At 36.5% G+C, this 20,342-nt stretch overlaps 1 pseudogene; it reads right to left on the reverse strand.

The window, feature by feature from the left end:
- Window positions 1-7,663: 7,663 nt before the first annotated feature.
- Window positions 7,664-18,423, reverse strand: LOC125937788 (Y-box-binding protein 1-like; annotated as a pseudogene).
- Window positions 18,424-20,342: the final 1,919 nt, after the last annotated feature.

A 20,342-nucleotide genomic window follows, 5' to 3' on the forward strand; every position in this document is an offset into this window, starting at 1 on the left:
ATAATGAGTTTAGGTTTTAACATATGGAGAATTTTTGTATCTCTTTCAGTATAATGCGCCGAAGTATTACCAATTAAAATAAGACCATGCAAGGAAAAATTTCATGAAAATACTTTGTTTAGTCAGATTCTTGGCTATACATATATATATATATATATATACACTTATGTAGAAAGGGCTGTTACATAGGTATTAATATTTCCATGTGTATTTTCTTTTAGACAAGAAAGGGGAGAAATAATTAAAATTGTTAAAAATAAAAGAGAATCAGCTGTCAGAGGAGGATATGGGATAACTGGCTATGGGGAGAAACTAGTAAATTCCTTTAGAGCAGAATTTGAAAGCAAATACAGAAGGAAGACCACTGTCTGAAGGATATCAGGATTTACCAAATGGTTTCTTTTCTAGTTGGATTTCCTATCCATGTTGAGTTGGAAATAGAGATGTTTTCTTCAGTCTTCTAATATTCATGTGAAGCGAGGTAAGTGAATTAAAGCCTAATTTTTGTTTATATTTATTTGAATTACTCTATTCAACATAATTTTAAAATGATGTAATGTTTAAATTATATGTACTTGTGTAGTATGAATACTGAAAATTATGACAAAGAAAAAGACAAAAGTCTGGAAACATAGTATAGGATTATACTAATTAATTTTCATCATTTTCCAATGAAACTACATTTAGTTTTAGTTTTTTGGCCACATTTACCACAGAATACTTCCTGTGTAGTATTTTCACTGAGGGAATAATTAGGCCTTAGCAAACTAATAAGGTTTTTTGAATGTCAAAATGTGAGTTTTCCTGAGCCTTTTTTATTTCCATACAACCGAATTATTTTCTTCCTTTTTCAAATTTTCTTTCTTCATTTTCTTTAAAAAATTTTTTTTCCAACGTTTATTTTTGAGAGAGAGGGAGAGAGAGCGCGTGTGCGCGAGTGAGCAGGGGAGGGGCAGAGAGAGAGGAAGACACAGTCCAAAGCAGGCTCCAGGCTCCAGGCTGTCAGCACAGAGCCCAACATGGGGCTCAGGCCCATGAACCCTGAGATCATGCTCCGAGCTGAAGTCAGATGTTTAACCGACTGAGCCACCCAGGCGCCCCTAAATTTTCTTTTCTTAAAAAAATCATCTGAATGAAAGATCTGAATTTGAATAACCTGTGATTCTATTAAAGAGCATAAATTACCTCTGAGACTATTTATAATATATATTATTTGTTATGTTATTTATATAACATAACAATATAGAAATATTCAAATAACTGTTTGAAAAATGTCTTCTCTGATCCTTCCATATGCTCTATGTCACTCGTCCAACCTTTAGCATGACCTTGGTTGCTGGGTTAATTATTTTATCCTTAACCAAGTGTAATTTTTATTATGTCATATATTTATAATATATATCATATTTATTGATATCTCTCCATAAAACACTTCTGGAAAATAAAGGGAATGAAAGGCTTTGTGGTGAGTGTAATCAAGGAGATGTAAAAATATTGAGGTCATGAAGAGAAATGTGAAATGCTACATTGATCCATTTTTGAGCATGTCTGGGCCAACCAAAGAACAGTCTACTCCCAAGATGGCCATACAATGATGCCTCTGCCAGGAGTCAGACAGGTGAAACTAATTATAGTAGGTGATATCATTAGGAAACACAATTACAACTATAAAATTAACCTCAGTAGTGCATCTTAAAGTTTCTGGTTTTGTAATACAAGTACACGTGCAGAAAGATTGAGCTCCCTGAAAGGGAATTGCATGTTTCACTTAGTTTTTAATTTCTTGAAGCCTGATAAGTTGTTTATCATCTGTCAGATGTTGACTAAATATTTATGGTACAATAGGTTGATGTTTTATCAGAAGAACTATAGGAGTCCATTATGAAATATTCCACAACCAAGAGGGAAATCAACCAAATTGACTTTAAATATTTGGCTGAAAGTTACATCTGAAATATTGTTTTGGAAAATTACATACTGAGACAAATATAGGCACAGTGACTGGTTCTCATTATTCTGTACTAACTGTCCTCTCTCTACATATCAAATGTTGGATGATTTCAATTTTTAATTCACACCAAAAAAATATAATCCAACCAAAATAACATTGTCTCTTCCTTTAAAATGTTGTGTTTTATCTTTAAGCTTCTGACATGGTTTCTCTTCCCATTTAATATGAATTTGAAAAGAAAAAAGGGCAGCTTTTCTATGTTCAATGTAAGAGATGGAAAACTAAAATACAAGACTTCAGGACTGTAGTGTATGGAAAGGAAAAAATGATTATTACTGTAAGTGGCTGTGCCTTCCTCCTCTGATTTTTTTTGTAAATGATGTAAAGCATTATCTTTTCGTTCTACTTTATAATAACAAAAGAATATTGGGTTAAGTGGGGTGAATGTTGCTTCTCAATGGAAAAAAAAAACACATTTCACTGCAGTCAGTACACAATGCATTTTTTAAAGTGTTCGTGTTATGTTCCTAAGGGGATTTAGAATGACCAATATGAAGTAATTATTTGAAACGGAGCACGCTTGCCTGAGAATCCATCTCACAGAAATAAGAAGATATTTTTAACATAACTTCTACTATTTTTAACAGATTGTCACATTCAGGTCACAAAAATAATTATAGCATATGGTGTTTTATAGAAAGCTAAAGTCTCTTCAAGTATTGGAAGAGGCTTTCTAATACTTCTTCAGTTGTTTCTAACCATCTCTATTTCTATAGGAAAAGCCTAGAACTCTGAGGGTAGCCATATTTCTTATGTTTTAAGAGTGAATGTTTTATAAGTGATCAGAGTAATAAAACTTCAAATTATAGATTCTTGGGGAGATTTTACGTGAAACAGAAATGTAAAATGTTTTATAATAATCATAATATCTAGTATAAATTGAATGTCATGTGTGAGGAACACTTTCATATCACCTCTTTTAAATTCCATGGGCTAGACACACCTACATTTTACAGATGAAAAGATTAGGGCATTGACAGGTAAGTAGCTGTCCGTGGTCTCACAGATACTAAATGGTGAAGTTAGAATTTAGATTTATTGTTTGGGGTTGCATGCAGAGTTCACATGCTTACTGATTCTACTCTATCACCTCACCCAACTCAATGTTTGAAACACAGAAGGATACTTTAGAGCCCACCCCCAACCTGTCCCCCAGAGATTTTTAAGCTTTGTTACTGTGGAAGCATAAAAGATTTCCTGAGAGCAAGAAAAGGAAACTTGGATTTATAGCAAAGACTTGCAAAATTACAAATACCAGCCTGAAGTCAAGGTACATCTTTAAAGGTTAAAAGTAGCGAAAGTTTGGGGCACCTGGGTGGCTCAGTTGGTCAAGAGTCCGACTTCAGTCCAGGTCATGATCCCGTGCTTCATGGGTTCAGGCTCTGTGCTGACAGCTCAGAGCCTGGAGCCTGCTTCGGATTCTGTGTCTCCCTCTCTCTACCCCTCCCCTGCTTGCACTCTGTCTATCTCCCCAAAATAAATAAACATCAAATTTTTTTTTTAAAAAGTAGCTAAAGGTTAAGAAGAATAGGAGCCAAATAGGCTCTGCGGCATTTGAAAATAGAATATAAAGCAAAAGACGTTGGTACAACTGGGACTGTCCTGATTAAGGGCAGTTTTCCTCTGGTCACTTTATGTGCCACTTTAAGTCAAGGATTGCTAAGATAAAAAATGTGCATATATGAAAAGTAGAAATGGTTAGAATCTGGTTTTAAATACATTTAAATGAAATAATACTGAGGGTTTTATCTTCTGTCTTCGTTATATTTTCCATTTTAAGCACAATTAAATGAAGAGAAGGGGCTGTTTCTCATAGGCAGAAATTGGCACATACATTCTATTATTTAAAAAAGAATTCTATATTCTGAGGGCTAGAATTTAAATACCAGCATGTAGAGAATTGGAAGTCAATTTCATAAAGACTTTTGCAACCTCATATGCAGTGAAGTTAGAACTGATTATAATTTTAAAAGGTAAGGCTTGGGGTACAGGGGTGGCTCAGTGGGTTGAGCATCTGACTTTGGTTCAGGTCATGATCTTGTGGTTCATGAGTTCAAGCCCCACATCGGGCTTGCTGTTGTCACCCTGTCAGTGTATAGCCCCCTTCTGATCCTCTGTCTCCCTCTCTCTCAAAAATAAATTAAACATTTTTTTTAAAAAGGTAAGGTTTAATGTTTGTTGCCTTCTAATTACAGAAGTAGAATTTTTCATTCAAAACATTTCATCATGGATTTTTGCTCCCTAGAGGGTCCGAAATTGGTAGAATATATAATTTCTAAATTTTGGAAAGAGATTTGTCATGGTTTTTAGTGAGTTCCTCCATTTTTCTGCCCTTGAGGACCATCAAGTATAAACTCTCATAATAAAGTGGTATAAACCTGGCATGAAGATGAGACCTCCAGATAGACTCAGATATAGGATTAAAAGTAGAAACTTTCATATGAACACTCAGTCAGAAGTATGAGTTCCTGTTTTGCCCTGGGGTTTTCTGCTTTACCCATTCATCACCCTCAAGTTTTACAGAGTTCTGTGTTTTGAAGGAAGGAAGGAAGGAAGGAAGGAAGGAAGGAAGGAAGAAGGGAGGAGAGGAGAAGAGAAGGGAGGGGTGTGGAGAAGAAGGAAGGAGAGAAGGGGAGAGGGAAGGAGAGGAGAGGAGAGGAGAGGAGAGGAGAGGAGAAAATCAATGCTTCCTTAAAACTGTCTACCCAAAGAGGGCATTTTTATTTGTAGGGAATTTAGAGATTATTTCCACTCAAGATGGAAGTTTTGGATATTTATTAACCTCTTTGTTATTCTTGTCAAATGAAGAATTGTGGGATTAAACTAAATTAGTATGACTTCCATGTTCCCATCTGATACAGTAAGAAACAAAGCGAGGGATTATTTTGGAAAGTTCTTTCATCTATATAAATGTTTAAAAACCCTGAATTAGTGGAAATTGCTTATTAGATCATTTCATGTCTATGGTTCCATACCTGGTAAATAATAAAAAATACGATGATTTAAATTACTCTTTTTGCAAAAATGAGGAGAAAAATAGATTTATACTGAGCTGAAAATTTGAATTCAACCAATATTTTTTAAAAAGCAAATGTGGTTGTTTTTTGACCACTCCCTCCATGCCAGCACTCACCTCTTCACTGATTTCATGGAACCTAAGGCGTCACAATTTTTCTGTGACTGTTCCCAGGTGGGGAAACAAAAACTGCACTGCAGAAGCATGGCTACAAGCCTGGCTGTGAATTAAATTAATTGCAAAGTAAGTGTTCTGTTCTGTGTTCCAATATGTTGCTTATTTTATTAAACTGCAGTTAAGGAGTGTTTACTTAAATCTATATAGGACAACCTCAATTTTATATTCTCTCAAATATCATATATACCGAGAATATATTGAAGAGCACTTATTTGATCCTGAAGTAGAAAAATGCAAGTTAACCCAACTTGATAAACATTTATTTACCTTGATATAGAGTGGATATATATTTTAAATGAGAAAACTGTCCAAAACTGAATTGTTTACCAAACGCAGAGAGAATCCAAGTCCTAGTTTTGACTATAATTATAGGAAAATTTTAATGCACAGATTCACACACAGACACACACAGAGGCTGTTTTGAACAGTTCCAGCGTGCATGAGTTTCAGTTATGGCGACTTAGTTAAATAACACCCCCCCCCCCAGAAACACAGTTCAAATTTTAATTACAGTTTATTAACTGTGAATAATTGCATAAAGTACCAGTTACACTACTAGTTCATTGGCCCACAAATCACTGCATAAATAACAGAAGTGCATCATGATCTACGACCAGTCCTCTCATTTGTTTCAAAGTCTGCCCATGAGTAGTCACTGCTCACCTGTTAGTTCATAACCCGGTAGCAGGTCCCAGAGTAAGGGATGCCAGTAAAATATTCCACATTAAAGGAACTCTCAAAGATATTTCAGACATTGAGAGCACAAAAACTAAAATGTTGGAAGGTAATCTAAATTTAGAAAGAAGTATGATAGTTTGCTAAGGCATAGAAAAGGTCTCTGCTTCATATAAATTATACAACAAGAACAGTAAGGTAAGCACCGTTCAAATGTCCCTTGGTAAGTTTTTTACAAAGAAATAAAATATTTTAATTTCTCAGTGGTTCTAGTATTACAAATTGCAGTGTACTAAATAAATATTAATTTTACTGTTTTTCATCCTTTAATACATTTATAATAGATAGTAAGAGGGCTTTGAATGCCTTGACAAAAACTTTAAAGATCATGGAACAATCAAAATTTTTCTTATCAATTATTAAGATTACACAGGTTCAGGCTTCACAGTCATTTATACATAACTGCACTACCATACAATGTTAAGAACTACGTATATGATGAGATTAAAGGGTTGTTGTGTTTTTTTTTTTTTACATTTTTATTTATTTTTGAGAGACAGAGAGACAGAGCACAAGTGGGAGAGGGGCAGAGAGAGAATGAGACACAGAATCCGAAGCAGGCACCAGGCTCTGAGCTGTCAGCACAGAGCCCGACGCGGGGCTCGAACTCATGAACTGTGAGATCATGACCCGAGTGGAAGTTGGTCGCTCAACCGACTGAGCCACTCAGGTGCCCCGATGAGATTAAAGTTTTAACCTCCAATTTGGAATAGATGTGTATGTCTTCCTCTGAGAGTAATTTCGTTATTAGAGGCCTTAACTGATCAGTAATAAAGAGAAAAATATTTCTGGTGAGAGCTTATTTTTTCTTCCTCAGTTGATCCTGTCTGAATTTCTGAGTAAGAAAGCTGTCTACAGTAACAGGAGGAAAGTGCTTTCTCAAGGACAGTATTGAGAAAGGAATAATCTTCCCTGCTAGCTAATGACTCAGCAAGATTAAAATGACAGGTTTCTGTAGACCCCTCTCTGTTAACACAGCAGGTACTGGTCCTTTTGTTTTTCTTCTTGACAATTGTTTAAACCTTCATTAATAGGTGCTTGGCGTGTGTGTTGACTTTTTTTGAAAAAATCAAGTTGTAAACTTTGATTACAAATTAAAAATGATGTTCTTAAAATTATCTCAACTTGACCAAATGTGAAACAATTTAAAAACCTTAAAAAAAAAATTTTTTTTTACATTTATTTATTTTTGAGACACAGAGAGAGACAGAGCACAAGGCGGGGAGGGGCAGAGAGAGAAGGAGACACAGAAACAGAAGCAGGCTCCAGTCTCTGAGCTGACAGCACAGAGCCCGACACGGGGCTCCAACTCACAAGCCGTGAGATCATGACCTGAGCCGAAGTCGGACTCTTAACCGACTGAGCCACCCAGGTGCCCCTAGAAACCTTGAAAAGGCCTATTGAGAAAAACCAGGCTTAAAGAAGCAAAACAAGACAAAAACAAACAAACAAACATGTTTGTCATTACCAAAAAGGGGCGTCTTTAGGTAAAAATTATAAAAGCCCCTTGCTACATAGATAATGCAGATAATCCTGTTTATCTGGTCCATGAGCAAAAGGCAAGCACTTAAGATCTTCTGCTCCAATCTTTTGTTCATTTCTTCTTGCTGGAATTTCATATTAATTTCTTCATGTTGGGTGACTAAATCAGACGATGGTAGAGTTGGTAAGCTGGCATTTACTCAGCCCCACCCTGCTCAGCCTGGGAGCTGATTGATGAATTCTCAGCTGGTCTCTTCGACAGCTTGTGCCTTAGGGTTTTCCCGGCATCTGTGTAGGGGATTGAAGTAGCCACAGTACCTATGTTGAGGTGGCTGCTTGACATTGGGTCTCATCTCCTTGATTTTCCATATCTTCTGCATTGATTCTCCCTAGCCTGTGGTTGGCTATACAAATCACTGCATGTGATTGGCTCCGAGAATCCCTCCAGAACTGTGCTCTGTACCCCCAATATACTGTCTCACTGGCCTACCTTGTTCTCCTGCACTCTGGTTGTCCGCTCCCTCCATTACCTCTCCCTGTGCTGGAGGGTCGGAAGGCTGTGGCTGACTCCCAGTGGGTCTCTGCAAGCAGGTAGGTGGGAACGGTGGCCTGCCGGAGGGCGGCGCTGTGGGGCCTGGCCTTCTGGAACATGGTCTGATCCCTCCTTCTTTGCCCTACTCTCACTATTTGGGTAATTTTGCTGGGAATTGCATGGAGGACCCCTGTCACGTCGAGGGCATCTCTCAAGGTCACGGTCGGCTGCATATTTACTGCTTTGCCCTGGAGCTCCGCCAGGGCCTGCCACATTTGCTGCCTCCACACCCTTTTCTCCTTCAACATCAAACTCCACCATCCCTGGTCACCCACCCTGCCACGATCCTTCCAGGGTTATTCTTCTTTATGACAGTGTGATGTACAATTACATCTTCCTTGGTGTCATTCCTGTTGATGAAACCAAATCCGTTTCTTACACTGAACCACTTTTGTGTTCTTAAAACCTTCCTTGTGTTGACTTCTTTGTTCCCTGGGGACAAGCACTACCGATGTGAGGCCACCGGGCTGTAGCTCCCTACGCTCCTGCCTGTCGAGGTGCGGGCCTTGATGTCCGCAGCGCTGAGGGTGCGGGAGGTGGGCAGCTGCTGGTCTTGACCTTGCCACTCTCCTGGCAGGGCGGGGACAGGGGCAGGCTGCTGGTTGCGGCACCTCCTGCGTGGGTGTGACGGTGGGGCCCGGAATCCGCTACAGGTTGAACTCCTTATTGTTCCTTTTTCACAACTTCAGAAACACATGTCTCTAGGTCATCTGCCAGTGAACCACTCACCCAACGTAGAGATTCTCAAGCTCTACTGTTATTAGATCTACAGCAAAGGGTTAAACGGGTCCAACTTTGGCTCAGGTCATGACCTCCAGGTTTGTGAGTTCAGCCCACATCAGGCTCTGCGCTGACAGCTCAGAGCCTCGTGTTACAGCAAATACTCGGCTCCCTGGAAGGGACAGGCAACATGCAATCAGGCAATCTGAAAAGACTGTTTATTTCGCACTGGTGCCTGTCCAGCGGAGTCATCTCCAAAGGCTGAGCACCTAGCTTAGGTTTTACTGGCCTTTTATACAAATGTGTTTCCTGCTTGGGCGGGGCTAGTACAGTCAAGCTTCTGGTTCCTGGCTGCAGGCTTATACAAGCGACAAGACTTCAGAAGCCAAAAGCTTGCAAGGGGGAGTATCTGGCCTCTGACATCAGGCTGCCCCTCTTGATCTGCTTTTTACCACCTTTCTTTCCCCTGGAACCTGCTTCAGATTCTGTGTCTCCTTCTCACTGTCCCCCCCCCCCCCCCCCCCCCCCGCCTCACACTTTGTCTCTCCCAAAAATAAATAAACATTTAAGGAAATTTTTAGTGGGGCCTGGGTGGCTCAGTTGGTTGGGTGCCTGACTTCAGCTCAGGTCATGATCTCATGGATTTGTGGGTTTGAGCCCTATGTAGGGCTCTGTGCTGACAGCTCGGAGCCTGGAGCCTGCTTCAGATTCTGTGTCTCCCTCTCTGTCTACCTTTTCCCCACTCATACTCTATCTCTCTCTCACAAAAATAAACATTAAATAAACAATAATTTTAAAATGTTTAAGGATATACAGCAGAGATAAAATCACAGAGATTCAAACTCTACAGCAAAGAGAAAGGAACGAACTGATAATGCCCACAAGGTAGATGAAACTCAAAGTCATTATTCTTAGTGAAGGAAATCAGACACAAAATAGTACATATCCAATAAAAACTCTGAAATGCAAACCGATGCGTAGTGATAGAATATCACAGTAGCTAGCTAGCACATGGACTGCAGAGGGACAGAAACACACTTCTGTAGTTGATAGAAACAGCATTTGTATCTTGTCATGGTGGGTTCTCAGCATATACATCTCTCAAAACTGATGGACGTGTGCTCCTCGAATGGAGGAGTCGTATATACATTTTATCACACTAAAGTTATTTAAAAATCATAGACATTCAAGATTCCAGCAAGGTTAGGCTAGAGTGTGGTAAACCCGAGAGGCACCAAAATGTGTTCTTTCTACAATAGAATTCTTCCACAAAGATTTCTACAATAATTTTTTAATTCTGTGTTCTCCATCACAAAACTTAAAAAGACAAACGTCACAGGTGACAGCTTCTTTACTCTGAACTGATAGGTGTTATTCAAATAGGTGTTCATTTGTGTGTATACTGGCATACCTCATTTTATTGTTCTTTGCTTCATTGCACTTCCCAGATCCTGCATTTTTTACAAATTGAAGGTTTGTGGCAACCCTGCCTAGAGCAAGTCTGTTGGTGCCATTTTTTCCAACAGCATTTGCTTACTTCCTGTCTCTGTGTTTGGTAATTCTCATAGTATTTCGAACTTTTTAAGTATTATTATATTTGTTATGGTGATCTGTGATCAGTGACTATGACTCACTGAAAGCTCAGATGATGGTTATTAGTATTTTATAGCAATAAAGTATTTTTTAATTAAGATATGTACAATGGTTTTTTTTGACATAATGCTGTTGCACACTTAACAGACTATAGATAGTGTGCATATAACTTCTGTATGCCCTGGAAAACCAAAAATCCCTTTGACTTGCTTTATTTCAACATTTGCTTTATTGCAGTGGTCTGGAACTAAATCCACAATATCTCTGAGGTATGCCAATGATTCTTTGGTGCTACATAGCAGTGCCATGGTATTCTAATCATTATTGCTATGATCAGAAAAGAAGTGGTATAGATTTTCTATATGAATTATTCCTTCCCATTAAGTGAATATTAATTTGTGCTGATCAAGCAAAGATTTGCAGAGCTCAGAAAAGGGAAACATGTATCATTAAATCTCTGCAAAGGGGGTATGTTGTTAACATCTCAACTCAAAAGTGCTTGCCATGTTTAAATGGTGAGAGGAAAAAAATCCCTTCTAATGCTTTAATTTTACTTGTATTATACTTTTTTTTAAATAGATGTATAAGATGTATAAGAACTTTGTCGTGTATACGTTATTTATACCCATACAGGTTAAATGTTATTATAAGAATAGCTCAAAGTCATTTTTCTTTAAAAGGAATTTTAAAATTATTCAAATTTGAGAAATGGCTAACAAGATCACTTTGAAAATGTTGCTAATTTTGTTGTAACTTCGTATCTGGTAATCTACGTCTATCAAAAGTAGTATGTCATTAAAATTCAGTATGGAAGCATTATTTGTTTGAAGTCATAATATTCGCTCTGGTTGTTCATTGTATATATACAATATTTTAGTGATGTTATCAATTAAACAAGGGTTATTAGCTCGCCTTGATAAGTGACTATGATTTTATTCAGGCACTATGAAAACTCATTTCTGTTTATAAATTGCAATTATCAAATGTGTTAGAACATAAGCAGTTCACACTTGGGATCACTGATATGTATGGCATGATTTTTAATGAACTGGCTGCATCAAAATACATTTTTTGAAAGCTGCATTTTTAAAAGATATTTCTGATAATTTCTCTGTTGGATATGTTAAAAACAAACATGTTTTCCTTAGCAACCAGGATACGTAATGAGAAAACTGGAGACAGAAAATTCTCTGAGTCCATTTGTTCCAGCTAATGCTAAACCAGTATAAAGGCATTTCCTGATGATTTTTTTTCATGTTCTCCATTTCAATAAACCTGAAAATCATAGCTCAAGCCTCCAGTGGAAGCAAGGAAGCCAGCTGGCATTTGCTCAACCTTGAGAAGCAGGAAAAACAACAACAAAACAAGAATACCAATTAGAGAAAGCCAAAAATTGTAATGGAAAAAAAAATTCATAACAATTAGAATCTCTCCCTGCCCTCGCTTCCCTTTTGTTCCTATCCAGCAACTGACTGGACAGTGGGCCTTGGACATTGGAATAGCTCTGTTTCATAGTCAACACAAAGATAGCATTCCTTTGTTTTTAAAAGAGAAGGTTTTCCAAAATGAATCCATACATTGATGGGTTTAGGGAAGAGTAGATTATTTTTATGAGAAAGCTAATCAAAGCTATGAGGACTTAAACTGGAAATATTCAATGATACCTTTAATCTGGCCAGTTATTTTTACACATTGAAATCCACCTAATAATTAATTTTTAGCAATTTTGCAGAAAGAGGACAGGGACAAAGGGCTCACATGTCACATATCACTTGAGCTTCATTCTGTGACTTAACTGCTTTAATAGTGTGCAAGACAACACTATTCAAGATGAGGCAGCTAAGTGATTCAGTAGATCAGACTCACGTCTCATATCCACTGGCCTGTGTGTTGAGTTCTGCAAGTTACTTCCCCTTTACAAATCCATTTTATAGCTTTAAATGAAGTGAATAGACTAGCTCTGACATTTTCAATCAAAGCTTCCATGAATATACCTTCCATGAGTATACCTCAGAGGCACCTAGGGATCAGAATAGAGAGTGACCGAGCAAATGTCCGTCCACCTGTCCCTCACCCCCATCCTTACCCCTGTTCAACAGAAAACACCACAATTATGTATTTATAGAATGCACTTGGATGGACTTTTTTTTTTTTTTTAAGAGAAAAGGGACCTACAAATACATTTCTAAGTGCTTACAACTATTAGAATAAATTATCTCTATGGTGCCTTCTAAGATCTGGAATTAAACCTAGCAATGGAAAGTGACATTTAGAACTTGTTAATGCTGTAAATGATGACACCAGAATGTCACTAAAAGATAGGCATGTTTAATATAACAAGTTCCCCCACTTAAAACCAGGTTGTGAGGCATATATTTGTTCATAAGTTGGCTGTTTGGGAGATGGAAAGCGTTTTTCCATTGAAACAGTTTTTAAGGTGAAGTGGGGAAAAAAAGAAAAAAAACCACTAATTTAACTGCCAAAGTAAAAATGGTCCATTTTCAATAAAGAAGAGTGGGAGCGATGTTCTCACAAAAGCAGCAATTAAAATTCAGGTAGGAAAACAGTAGCATAGATGGACTTTTAAACCTCTTTGTTTGTAATATTTGAAGACAAATGACTTTAGAGTTATTTAATCTATTTCACTATGTTCTTTGATTTTGAAAGTTACCCAGAGACATGAGTTGAGAGATAGCTCTTTTCTGGTGTTGGCATGGTGACAGGGAAATAAAACAATTAAAAAATTTAAAAAGCCAATGATCTTTGAACTTTATTCAGAATGAGAGATTTGTTCAACTCCATACCCCTCAAACATTAAAAATGTGTGTTAAAATTGGGGGCGGGGGGCGGGAAGTAGCAACAATAGCTTTTACTGTGTAAGTATCCCTACCTTAGTTCAAATATATTGATTTCTAATCAGAAGAATTCAGGTTCTTCTGAGTTCTGCCAATAACTCAGGTAGTGGCTCTATTAAGACTGCTAGAATGCTCATATGCTTTGAAAATCTTCCCTGAGGCAAGAAAGTTTGTTTAAAAGATTAATAACTGAAGCGGCGCCTGGGTGGCTCAGTCGGTTGGGCAGCCGGCTCTTGATTTCAGCTCCGGTCATGATCTCATGGTTTGTGGGCTCAAGCCCCACATTGGGCTCTGGACTAATGGTGCCTAGCCTACTTGGGACTCTCTCTCTCTTCTGTCTCGGTGCCCACTCTCTCTCTGTCTCAAAATAAATAAATAAACTTAAAATAAAATAAATTTTAAAAAAAGATTAATAAGTGAAGATCTATGAAAAGCAAACATAAGCAATCTGTCTATGCAATCTAGTCAATAGAAATACCAATAATCTACTTATTTTCCATACTATTAATTCCACTTAATTAAAAATATCATATTTGGAAATGTTTCTAATACCCTATAGGAAAGTCTGTTTCATTTATGCTGGAATATTTTCAGGCTACGTAGTGAAATGGGAGAAGATGATTTAGAATCCATAGCTTATGAATACATTGCTCAACATTCTGAATAAATGGGACAAACTTCAAAAGGTATTATAGTAATTTCTGTAAAATTCTACACTGGTGAACATAGAATTTTATAATTCTTGGTTGTTTATATATTTTGGAAGCATCAGTGCCCTCTTGACCTTCCAGCAGTGGAATAATTGGGCATCCCACAAAAATTCTAGTTTCCATGAGCCTGATTGTGGGAAGTAGAAATCCCATATTATTATATCCCACGATTATACTTATCATGAAGAGAGTTCAATGGTCATTCATTCTAAAAGCTAATACACCTTGGGCACTTTCCATATATTCCGACACCCTGCAATAATGAAGGAAAATTGCTAATAATTCACCTATAACTACTGTACTGAGGTTCATCTTTATTGTTTCATCATTAAAATAAGAATTCTTCCATATTTTTATTTTTTAAGCACCATGACAGGACCTCTTTCTTTGCCCAGTCACAAGTACACAAAATTCCTCTCCTGACTTTGATGATAGGCATGCATTAGTGCATTCTCTCACACAAACACACACACACACACACACACACACACACACACACACACAATTATCTTTCCAATTCCCCACTTCCCTTATTATAGCACAAATCTCCCTGCGCAAGAAATTTGAAGGTTGAGTATATTCCTACAAGGTTTTAAACATTAGAAGGAATGTGCTTCTTAGGTAATTATTTTTAGGAAGATAGTATGTACTTTTCCAGGCAGAAGTTTCATTTAAATATGAGCATGAGTGATACATCACACAGTAGTTCTGTGACATTTGGGGGAGAAAGGTATCACCGAAAACACACACATGCATCATGTGGCATTAGGAAAATTACGGCTTCATTAGATTTCTGTTTAATTCCAGGAATCACTATTGTTTCTTGGAAACATACATTTCAGAAAGAGAAAAATGTATTTCCCTTTTCTGAGAAAGCAAAACCCAGGGGCCAAGTATGACTTTTCTTTATGAAATATTTGCATGGTCTTCCAACAACGTCAACATATTGGTGGATGTTGTTTTTCTTCTATATTTTCTTTCTCCTACTATGGGAGATAAAAATGACTGGATGGGAGAGAAAGATGTTCTCTAGATTATAGAGTTCTTTGGCAACATTTTGAATTTCTTTGCTATCCTGACTCATTAATCTGCATCCCACACGATTGAAGAATTACATATGCCTAACCAAAAATTTTATTTACTATAAAATAAACATTTAAATACAATATTCTACAAATTTTACTTCTGTAACAAAAATGTTTCTATTAATTTCTTGCCAAATGTTATTACGTAAGATATACTATGCAATGTTTCTTAATTTGAAATCAGGATTTTTTCCCAATCATGAAAAAAGACAGTGGTTTTTAGAAACTCAAAGGTAACAGTTTTTGTATCCTATCATAATTAATCTTGTGTGTAAATAAAGGGCTTTATAAGATTTTGCTTCTAAACCCTGTTTCTGAAGTCTTAACCCAGAATCTTCATAAAATTTATTACAAGTACACTAATTTAGAATTCTAGCTAAATGCAAATTAATATATACCTCTTTAAAAAAAGTTATTTAAATTGAGTTAAAAAATAGTTAAAGGTGGCTTAAATTAAAAGTGGAATGAAAATTAGATACAATAGTTGGGATATAAGAGAGGCACCATAAATAAGATTTAAAATGTTTTAGGTGGGGGCACCTGAGTGGCTCAGTCGGTTAAGCATCTGACCCTTGATCTCACATGGGATGGAACCTTGTATCAGCAGGGAGCCCACTTGGGATTCTTTTTCTGCCCTCCCCCTCCTCCTATTCTCTCTCTCTCTCTCTCTCTCTCTGTCTCTCTCAAATAAATAAATAAATAAATAAATATTTTTAAAAAAATGTCTTAGGTGGTAGGTTAGCTGAGTTGTTAGAATAGCTTAAAAAAACAAAAGAAAAACATGCAATTAATGCAGATTTATATTTAATTGCCTGTGTTAATAATATTGCCTTTTAAATGATTTAAGTATAATGTGGTAAACTGCAGTTCTAGGAGCTTCTACGTGTATATATGCACTCAGGTAACCAGCGGCCAGATTAAGATACATGATGTTTCAGAAGTGCTTATCATGCCCCTTTTCAGTGAATACCCTGCACACTCAGGGTAACCAGCATTCTCTGTAACCTATCATAATAGGTTAATTTTGCCACTTCGTGGAATTCGTATAGAAAAAAAAATCATACACTGTGTATTCTGTGTGACCATCTCCTTTTTCTCATCTATACGTCTGTGATATTTATCTATACCGTTGAGTGTAACAGTAGTTCATTTCTTATTTCTAAGAAGATGAAATAAGTAGTTCATTTCTTATTTCTGGTGCCACAGAATTTACACCACAAATTATTTGTACGCACGTGCTACTAGTAAGGAGCAGGCCAAGCCTCTGTGCTCAGTACACAGTTTATTCAAACATTGCCCATCATAGTCTCTTTCGCCACCTCTCATCTCCAAAGGGGAAGGACCAGCGATGGAACCCAAAGCGGAAGATCCCCATCTTTTATGCAGTAGAATATGTTATTTATTTTTGTTGCTGTTCTCTGCATTTCCATTATCATGGAGAAATAAACCTCTAAACTCAGAATTCAAAACCCAAAGAGAGCCACTCCCTTCCATTCTTAAGAGAATGGCAGGACTCAATGACTGATAATTTTATGAATCTTCCCTGAAGGCTGTAGGCAGAGTGTAGGAAGAGGACAGGGATTTGATGTTAACAGAAATAGTCATTCTTTAGGTGGACAGGACACATGTGCTTGAAAGCAGGCAGGCGGTAATGTATTGATGGAGGTGATGTGAGAAGGATGTTAGTATCATTTGAGCGGATGCATGCAAGGACTCAACAATTTTAGGTTCGAAAGTTCCTTTGGCTCAATAGATCTTTACATATCACTTGATCTAAAAACATGCCCTCAGCTTTCTCAAACTTTCAAATCATTTTTCCAGTTTTTCAGATAACTTCCCCAGCTATAAATACGTGAGGAAAATTGCATGTAATTAAATTATCATGATTTAGGGGCGTCTGGGTGGCTCAGTTGCTTAAGTGTCACTTCGGCTCAGGTCATGATCTCGCGGTTCATGAGTTCGAGCCCCATGTGGGGCTCTGTGCTGACAGGTCAGAGCCTGGAGCCTGCTTCGGATTCTGTGTCTCCCTTTCTCTCTGCCCCTCCCCCACTCATGCTCTCTCTCCGTCTCTCAAAAAATAAATAAATGTTAAAAAAGAAAATTAAAAAAAGTTATCATGATTTATTTCCTGTTAACCTTAGCATCTCTAGCCCTCACCTTTTTTAGGAACCTGGATGACAGCCCTTTTATTCTGAAGTATGGTTTGTATCTCAACAAATAAAATTAGATATTATATAGGACCGAGGTTATTCTTGAAGTAGTTCCTGTTTTTTTCCTGCAACAATTAAATGTGTTTTAATTATAAACATGTTTTATAAAGTTTAAAAACTGATAGAAAACATATTAAACTTTATTTTATTTTTTTCTTAAAATTTTTGTGTGTGTGCTTTTATATTTCTAAAATGTGGAAAAAATTTTTCGGTGCAACATATTGATTTTTAAGTAAACAACAGGCATTTGCAATTATATGTTTCATGCTTCATATTTTTTCTTATTAATTAAATTATTTATTTTACTCTTATTTCACTTGCACCACAGCCCAACATTCAAACTGTACTCTTAACTTATTTTTAGTTCTAGCGAATTATTGACATTTGTAGATAAATCCATTGTTCACAGAATAAATCAACGTCACATTTTATGTACTATTGAAATTAATAAGGCATCTAATTTATATATAATTCTTGAAGTTTTAGAAATATTATTTTTCACCACCTGTGATATAAATACATTAAAATACTTGATATGGTCAGCAATTCATAAGTATTTATTTTTTCTACATCATTATTTCTTCCAGTCATGCACCATTCAATAAAGGAAAAAATGTTCATTTTTAAGAAAATCTCATAAAACCCATGGTGTTCAGTTTTGCATAAATAATTCAACATCATGTGTTGCAATATTTTTGTCTTATTTTGCTTTGTTTTGTTTTATTGAAATATAGCTGACATACAATGTTATATTCGTTTCAGGTGCACACCATAGTGTTTTGACAATTCCATATATTATGCTGTAGTCACCATGATTATATGTGGCAGTGTTTATTATAAAGAATCATCACTTTGCCATTGGAAGAATGACAGTAAGCTCATTATACCAAGGTGGGTCAGTTTTATGATTCTTCTTAAAACGCTTGTTTCTATATCATAGAGAAAATTGGTTGCTTTAAAGACCAATTTCTGAAGGTAATCCATTTTAAAAGGTAAAAGTAAACCTTAGACTACTCTAAAATGCTCACTTTTATGCAAACAGTTATTATGGATTAATGTATTGTTAGACATGATGATCTTTCAGTGATTATTTCAAATTGATGATGTTCTGGAATTACCAACTAAAAATTTGAAAAGGAAAAGTCAGTAACTGGATGTCAAATGATGATACCACGTTCAGTAAGGTTTTGTCCAAACTAACCTGATTTTCTGTGGTGACAGAATTAGCAAATTGCATGTTGCGGATAGAATAAGCCCTTAATTTTATTTAGACATTATTAAAATCTTTCATCGTGTATTTTCTAAAACACTGGGAAAATATTTATTGATAGCAATATACTCCACTGATAAACTCCCAAAGAGTGTGGCTCTTAATGGATTCATAGCAGTGTCTTTTATGGACTGATACAGAGCTGTCAACAGTTCTATCAACAACTTGGAAGATGAGAGAGAAGACATGGTTATCAAATTTATAAATGACTAGAAACAAGAAAGGTTACTTAATGTAAGAAATAAGATGCAAGAAAGTGTCTATGACTATGAACAGCCAAGTCAACATGATGAATTTTAAATGTAGAATATGCATTTCACATTAAAGGATAGATTAAAATAGCAGGGGAAATCAACTTGAAAATGATTATATATAGTTTTGGGTGTGCAAGTGTGTGTGTGTGTGTGTGTGTGTGTGTGTCCATGTGTATGCTGGTAAGAGAGTTAGTAGTTTTATTTACAAATAAAACTAATGTTAACTAAGAATATCAAATGACACTTAGAGGTGACTGGAAGCTTGAGTTACATTAATAGAAAAATAGCAATTTGACAAGAGAAATACCAACTCTTCTGTGCTCTCTCTGGTTGTACTGCAGCATTATACACAAGTTTGGGAACCACATTTTAAGATCAACAATGACAAACTGAATAACTTGTCCATCAGTGATTCCTTATCTTTGGGAGATCACAGATAATGTTTCATTAGGAATCTAAAAGAAAGTATAGATATCTCCCCAGAAAAAAAAATATGCATACACAGAATTTTATATATAATTTCGGAAGGTTTACAGTATTCCTTGAAACCCATTTATGAATTTCCTAGGTGTTCATGGACTTTTAAGAATCTCTGATCTAAGACCAAGTGGTGAGGCATTAAGGATTGTGAATTCCCTAAAATATGAAAACACTGAAAGGAATTGAAGGTGTTTTGTTTGGTCTGAAGAACACAAAAGGGTAGGAACAAATTAGCTGCCATCAAACATTTTAAGAATTTTCACGTTCAGGAGTTATTATATTTATTTTATGTATCTCCAATGAGAAGGATAGAAACACCAGAGAGACATATTTTGTGTAAGTAGAAATAGAATGAATGGGAGGCATTTAATTCAATTTAACATTCAATCAGTGCTTTCCACATGGTATGCTAGACTAGGAGGGCGAATGTAAATATCAAATGAATAAAACATAGTCTTTCCTTGGGATGTTTGGAGAAGAAAGTTCTAGCTCAAAAAACAAAGTCCCTTTAAAGAGGAATTTAAAAAATATGCCAGCCCTTTTATGACTATATAGTATAGATTTATCAACCTGGAGTAGATTTTTATTGCTAGGAAAATAATGAGTTGAATGGTTACACTTAGCAATGCAAATGGATAGTATTTTAATAGGGCTCATTGCCCTGTGAAAAAGAACAGGACTTTTGAGGCTACCCACAGCTCTTATTCTGAAATTTCCCTGGTATACAGAGGTGATAGCTGGATCGTAGGTAAAAATATATGCGGGGTCAAGGAGAGTCTTGAGAAAAAGGAATACAGATTTCTTCCTCTTTTAGGATCCACCTTATTAGAGCTTCTGTCATAGATTGAGATGTTCCAGATGGATATTTCCTTGCAGGAAAAGAACTTCAAATTAAATTTATCCTGAAAGGCAACCGCAGGCCCTATAAGTTCTTCAATGAGAGCTCATTCTAGCAGAGTATGCTCTCTGGGCTTGGAAGCCCTACCTGACCCAACCACATGGACAGAGAAGTTCCATTTTAAGTGAAATGTTTGATCATGTCAGTGTAATCCAGAAGAATTGGCAATCTTCAGAGTACAGAGTACTGTGCCATTCTTCTGTCCTCTTTACTGGTACCTGGGCTAGCAAAGTCATCTGTGAGGCACAAGAATA

The sequence above is a fragment of the Panthera uncia genome, assembly GCF_023721935.1.
Source record: "Panthera uncia isolate 11264 chromosome A3 unlocalized genomic scaffold, Puncia_PCG_1.0 HiC_scaffold_12, whole genome shotgun sequence".
In the NCBI taxonomy this organism is placed as follows: Eukaryota; Metazoa; Chordata; class Mammalia; order Carnivora; family Felidae; genus Panthera; species Panthera uncia.